The sequence below is a fragment of the Bos mutus genome, chromosome 24, assembly GCF_027580195.1.
Source record: "Bos mutus isolate GX-2022 chromosome 24, NWIPB_WYAK_1.1, whole genome shotgun sequence".
Lineage (NCBI taxonomy): Eukaryota > Metazoa > Chordata > Mammalia > Artiodactyla > Bovidae > Bos > Bos mutus.
In genome coordinates, this window is record NC_091640.1 from 34,461,895 (window position 1) to 34,468,744 (window position 6,850).

The 6,850-nt window shown below is 41.7% G+C and overlaps 1 pseudogene; it reads left to right on the plus strand.

Moving 5' to 3' along the window:
- Nucleotides 1–3,906: 3,906 nt before the first annotated feature.
- LOC106700980 (small nuclear ribonucleoprotein E-like) lies at nucleotides 3,907–4,184 on the plus strand (annotated as a pseudogene).
- The last annotated feature ends 2,666 nt before the right edge of the window (nucleotides 4,185–6,850 follow it).

Genomic DNA, 6,850 nt, shown 5'->3' on the forward strand with positions numbered 1-6,850 from the left:
TTTTCCTTTCTCTTTTCTGGTTTCCTTCTGGTTGGATAACTGAGAAGGGAAGCCCAGGAACCAGAAGGTACTGAGGACATGGAAGAGAGGAAGGAGTCTGGGGAAGTGACCTGATAAAATGGCTTATGAATTCTTGGGCTCACTCTTAAACGGCACATGTCTGAACTGGACCCCAAATATTTGAGATGGAAATACACGGGGAGATGGACCACTACTCACATCCCACCCTGGCCACCAGGGGGCACACACGCAAGATGGCTTGGAAGAGCGTTGCAAAGACGGAAAGTGGAACTGACATTGAAACCACAACCTGCAGAAGGCTGGTTGGCACTTGTGACCTGAACCCAACTGGGTCAGTTACTTATTAAAGCAAAATAATCAACATTTTCTGTAGGGTTTACGTAAGATCCAGATCAGATCAGATCAGTCGCTCAGTCGTGTCCGACTCTTTGCGACCCCATGAATCACAGCACGCCAGGCCTCCCTGTCCATCACCAACTCCCGGAGCTCACTGAGACTCACGTCCATCGAGTCAGTGATGCCATCCAGCCATCTCATCCTCTGTCCTCCCCTTCTTCTCTTGCCCCCAATCCCTCCCAGCATCAGAGTCTTTTCCAATGAGTCAACTCTTCGCATGAGGTGGCCAAAGTACTGGAGTTTCAGCTTCAGCATCAGTCCTTCCAAAGAAATCCAGGGCTGATCTCCTTCAGAATGGACTGGTTGGATCTCCTTGCAGTCCAAGGGACTCTCAAGAGTCTTCTCCAACACCACAGTTCAAAAGCATCAATTCTTCGGTGCTTAGCCTTCTTCACAGTCCAACTCTCACATCCATACATGACCACAGGAAAAACCATAGCCTTGACTAGATGAACCTTTGTTGGCAAAGTAATGTGTCTGCTTTTAAACATGCTGTCTAGGTTGGTCATAACTTTCCTTCCAAGGAGTAAGTGTCTTTTAATTTCATGGCTGCAGTCACCATCTGCAGTGATTTTGGAGCCCAGAAAAATCAAGTCTGACACTGTTTCCACTGTTTCCCCATCTATTTCCCATGAAGTGGTGGGACCGGATGCCATGATCTTCGTTTTCTGAATGTTGAGCTTTAAGCCAATTTTTTCACTCTCCACTTTCACTTTCATCAAGAGGCTTTTTAGTTCCTCTTCACTTTCTGCCATAAGGGTGGTGTCATCTGCATATCTGAGGTTATTGATATTTCTCCTGGCAATCTTGATTCCAGCTTGTGTTTCTTCCAGTCCAGCGTTTCTCATGATGTACTCTGCATATAAGTTAAATAAACAGGGTGACAATATACAGCCTTGACGAACTCCTTTTCCTATTTGGAACCAGTCTGTTGTTCCATGTCCAGTTCTAACTGTTGCTTCCTGACCTGCATACAAATTTCTCAAGAGGCAGATCAGGTGGTCTGGTATTCCCATCTCTTTCAGAATTTTCCACAGTTGATTGTGATCCACACAGTCAAAGGCTTTGGCATACTCAATAAAGCAGAAATAGAAGTTTTTCTGGAACTCTCTTGCTTTTTCCATGATCCAGCGGATGGTGGCAATTTGATCTCTGGTTCCTCTGCCTTTTCTAAAACCAGCTTGAGCCCCTGGCTTGGAGAATTTTGAGCATTACTTTACTAGCATGTGAGATGAGTGCAATGGTGTGGTAGTTTGAGCATTCTTTGGCATTGCCTTTCTTTGAGATTGGAATGAAAACTGACCTTTTCCCAGTCCTGTGGCCACTGCTGAGTTTTCCAAATTTGCTGGCATATTGAGTGCAGCACTTTCACAGCATCATCTTTCAGGATTTGGAACAGCTCAACTGGAATTCCATCACCTCCACTAGCTTTGTTCGTAGTGATGCTTTCTAAGGCCCACTTGACTTCACATTCCAGGATGTCTGGCTCTAGATCAGTGATCACACCATCGTGATTATCTGGGTTATGAAGATCTTTTTTGTACAGTTCTTCTGTGTATTCTTGCCATCTCTTCTTAATATCTTCTGCTTCTGTTAGGTCCATACCATTTCTGTCCTTTATCGAGCTCATCTTTGCATGAAATGTTCCTTTGGTATCTCTGATTTTCTTGAAGAGATCCCTAGTCTTTCCCATTCTGTTGTTTTCCTCTATTTCTTTGCATTGATCGCTGAAGAAGGCTTTCTTATCTCTTCTTGCTATTCTTTGGAACTCTGCATTCAGATGTTTATATCTTTCCTTTTCTCCTTTGCTTTTCACTTCTCTTCTTTTCACAGCTATTTGTAAGGCCTCCCCAGACAGCCATTTTGCTTTTTTTGCATTTCTTTTCTATGCGAATAGTCTTGATCCCTGTCTCTTGTACAATGTCACGAACCTCATTCCATAGTTCATCAGGCACTCTATCTATCAGATCTAGGCCCTTAAATCTATTTCTCACTTCCACTGTATAATCATAAGGGATTTGATTCACGTCACACCTGAATGGTCTAGTGGTTTTCCCTACTTTCTTCCATTTAAGTCTGAATTTGGCAATAAGGAGTTCATGGTCTGAGCCACAGTCAGCTCCTGGTCTTGTTTTTGCTGACTGTATAGAGCTTCTCCATCTTCGGCTGCAAAGAATATAATCAATCTGATTTCAGTGTTGACCATTTGGTGATGTCCATGTATAGAGTCTTCTCTTGTGTTGTTGGAAGAGGGTGTTTGTTATGACCAGTGCATTTTCTTGGCAAAACTCTATCAGTCTTTGCCCTGCTTCATTCCGTATTCCAAGGCCAAATTTGCCTGTTACTCCAGGTGTTTCTTGACTTCCTACTTTTGCATTCCAGTCCCCTATAATGAAAAGGACATCTTTTTTGGGTTTAGTTCTAAAAGGTCTTGTAGGTCTTCATAGAACCATTCAACTTCAGTTTCTTTAGCGTTACTGGTTGGGGCATAGACTTGGATTACTGTGATATTGAATGGTTTGTGTTGGAAACGAACAGAGATTATTCTGTCATTTTTGAGATTGCATCCAAGTACTGCATTTCGGACTCTTTTATTGACCATGATGGCTACTCCATTTCTTCTGAGGGATTCCTGCCCGCAGTAGTAGATATAATGGTCATCTGAGTTAAATTCACCCATTCCGGTCCATTTCAGTTCACTGATTCCTAGAATGTCAACATCCACTCTTGCCATCTCTTGTTTGACCACTTCCAATTTGCCTTGACTCATGGACCTGACATTCCAGGTTCCTATGCAATATTGCTCTTTACAGCATCGGACCTTGCTTCTATCACCAGTCACATCCACAGCTGGGTATTCTTTTTGCTTTGGCTCCGTCCCTTCATTCTTTCTGGAGTTATTTCTCCACTGATCTCCAGTAGCATATTGGGCACCTACTGACCTGGGGAGTTTCTCTTTCAGTATCCTATCATTTTGCCTTTTCATACTGTTCATGGGGCTCTCAAGGCAAGAATACTGAAGTGGTTTGCCATTCCCTTCTCCAGTGGACCACATTCTGTCAGATGTCTTCACCATGACCCACCCATCTTGGGTTGCCCCAAGGGCATGGCTTAGTTTCATGAGTTAGAAAAGGCTGTGGTCCTAGTGCGATTAGATTGACTTTTTTTTCTGTGAGTATGGTAAGATCCAGAGATTCATAATATTCAAAATGTCCAGAATATGACACAGAACTACTTGTCATATGAAAAACTAGGAAAATCTCAACTCGAATGCTGAGATGACACTAACGATAGAATTACCTGACAAAGACTTTAAAGCAGTTATTATCAAAATCCAAGCATAGAAATAATTACATTAAATGAAAATAGTCTGAACAGATCAATTGGCAGATGGATTTTTTTTTTAAAGACTACCCATGGACTATAGCCTGCCAGGCTCCTCTCCTTGTCCATGGGATTCTCTGGGCAAGAATACTGGAGTGGGCCAGCATGGCGTACCAGGGGCAGGGCCAGAATGTGCAGAAGGTGATGGTACACCCATCAATCTCATCTTCAGATACTTGCAAAATAGATCACAGATTCAGGTGTGGCTTTATGAGCAAGTGAATATGCAGATAGAGGGCTGTATCATTGGTTTTGATGAGTATATGAACCTCGTATTAGATGATGCAGAAGAGATTCATTCTAAAACAAAGTCAAGAAAACAACTGGGTCGGATCATGTTAAAAGGAGATAACATTACTCTGCTCTAAAGTGTCTCCAACTAGAAGTGACAGATGTAGTGAGAAATTGTTTGGCAGTACCGTTGGTTTTTTTAGGTGTCCTTTGTTAGAGATGTAGTTCTAAAACATGTATTCATATTGTTCTGCTCTTATGTTATTACCAGATGACAATAAATGCTGTGGGACTGTTTTTATAAAAAAAAAAGAAGAATACTGGAGTGGGTAGCCATTCCCTTTTCCAGGGGATCTTCCCAACCCAGGGATTGAACCTGGGTCTCTCACATTGCAGGCAGATTCTTTACCATCTGAGCCACCAGGGAAGCCCCAAAATATAAGACATGACATCATAAAACTCCTAGAAGAGACCATAGACAAAACATTCTCTAACATAAATTGTAGCAATATTTTATTAGATCAGTCTCCCAAAGCAAATGAAATAAAAGCAAAAATAAACATATGGGCCCTAATCAAAGTTACAAGCTTTTGCACAGCAAAAGAAACCACAAACAAAATGAAAAGACAACCTAAGGCCTGGTAGGAAATATTTGCAAATGATGCAAATGACAAGGGCTTTATTTCCAAAATATACAAATAGCTCACACAACTCAATATCAAAAAAAAAAAAAAAATCAAAAAATGGACAGAAGACCTAAACAGAAATTTCTCCAAAAAAGATATACAGATGGCTAACAGGCACATGAAAAGATGCTCAACATCACTAATTATTCAGATCAGTCGCTCAGTCGTGTCCGACTCTTTGCAACCCCATGAATCGCAGCACGCCAGGCCTCCCTGTCCATCACCAACTCCCAGAATTCACTCAGACTCACGTCCATCGAGTCAGTCATGCCATCCAGCCATCTCATCCTCTGTCGTCCCCTTCTTCTCTTGCCCCCAATCCCTCCCAGCATCAGAGTCTTTTCCATTGAGTCAACTCTTCACATGAAGTGGCCAAAGTACTGGAGTTTCAGCTTTAGCATCAGTCCTTCCAAAGAAATCCCAGGGTTGATCTCCCTCAGAATGGACTGGTTGGATCTCCTTGCAGTCCAAGGGACTCTCAAGAGTCTTCTCCAACACCACAGTTCAAAAGCATCAATTCTTCGGCGCTCAGCCTTCTTCACAGTCCAACTCTCACATCCATACATGACCACAGGAAAAACCATAGCCTTGACTAGACGAACCTTTGTTGGCAAAGTAATGTCTCTGCTTTTGAACATGCTATCTAGGTTGGTCATAACTTTCCTTCCAAGGAGTAAGCATCTTTTAATTTCATGGCTGCAGAGATATGCAAATCAAAACTACAGTGAGGTACCACTTCACACTAGTCAGAATAGCCATCATCAAAAAGTCTACAAATAATAATGTTAGGAAGGGTATAGAGAAAAAACAACCCTCCCAAACTGTTGGTCAGAATGTAAATTGGTACAGCCACTAAAGAACAGTATGGAGGTTACTTTAAAAGCTAAAAATAGAACTACCCTATGATCCAGCAATCCCACTCCTGGGCATAGATCCAGAAAAGATGAAAACTCTAATTAAAAAAGATACATGCACCCCAATATTCATTGTAGCACTATATACAATAACCAAGATGTAGAAGCAACCCAAGTCTCCATCAACAGATGAATGGATAAAGAAGATGTGGTACATATATACAATGGAATATTACTCAGCCATTAAAAAGAATGAAATAATGCCATTTGCAACAACATGGATGGACCTAGAGGTTATCATACTGAGTGAAGCAAGTCATACAGAGAAAGACAAATATTATATACTATCACTTATATGTAGAATCTAAAAAATAATATACATGATCCTATTGAAAAATCAGAAACAGACATAATAAATTTATGGTTACAAAGGGAAAGGGAAAGAGAGGAATAAATTAGGACTATGGGGTTAACAGGTACACATTACTATATATAAAATAAACAACAAGGACTTACTGTATAGCACAGGGAACTATATTCAATGTCTTACAATAACCTATAATGGAAAAGAATCTGAAAATATATATATATAGTTGAATCACTTTGCTATACACCTGAAACTAACACCATATTGTAAATCAACTATAATTCAACTTGAAAACAGAGAAAAAAGTCGATATGATAATGGGAGCAAAGGTCAAAGAGAGAGCCTGGAAGATGCCACAGTGCTGGCCTTGAAGATGAAGGACGTGAGCCCTGGGTCAAGGAAGGCAGGCACCTTCTAGAAATGGAAGCGGCAAGGAAATAGATCCTCCCCTAGAGCTTCGAGGGGGAATACTCTACTGACCCACTGAGTTGAAGATTTCTAATTTCTGGGATAATAAGATAATACATTTGTATCATTCTAGGCCATTGAGTTTGTGCTTCAACAGCCATAGGAAGGGCTTCCCTGGTGGCTCGGCAGTAAAGAATCTGCCTGCTAATGCAGGAGATGAGGGTTCCAGCCAGGGTCAGGAAGATCCCCTGGAGAAAGGAATGGCAAATGCTCCAGTATTCTTGTCTGGGAAATCCAATGGACAGAGGAGCCTGGCAGGCTACAGTCCATGGGGTCACAAAGAGGCCTATATGACTGAGCAACTAAACAAAAACAACAACAAGCCATAGGAAACTAACACAGCCACAACTTTTCTGCTCTCTCCAGTGTGAAGTATTGCCCAATAACCTCCTCATCGATGCTTCCCGCTCAGGAAGCACAGCTGCCTCTCACATGTCTTCTAA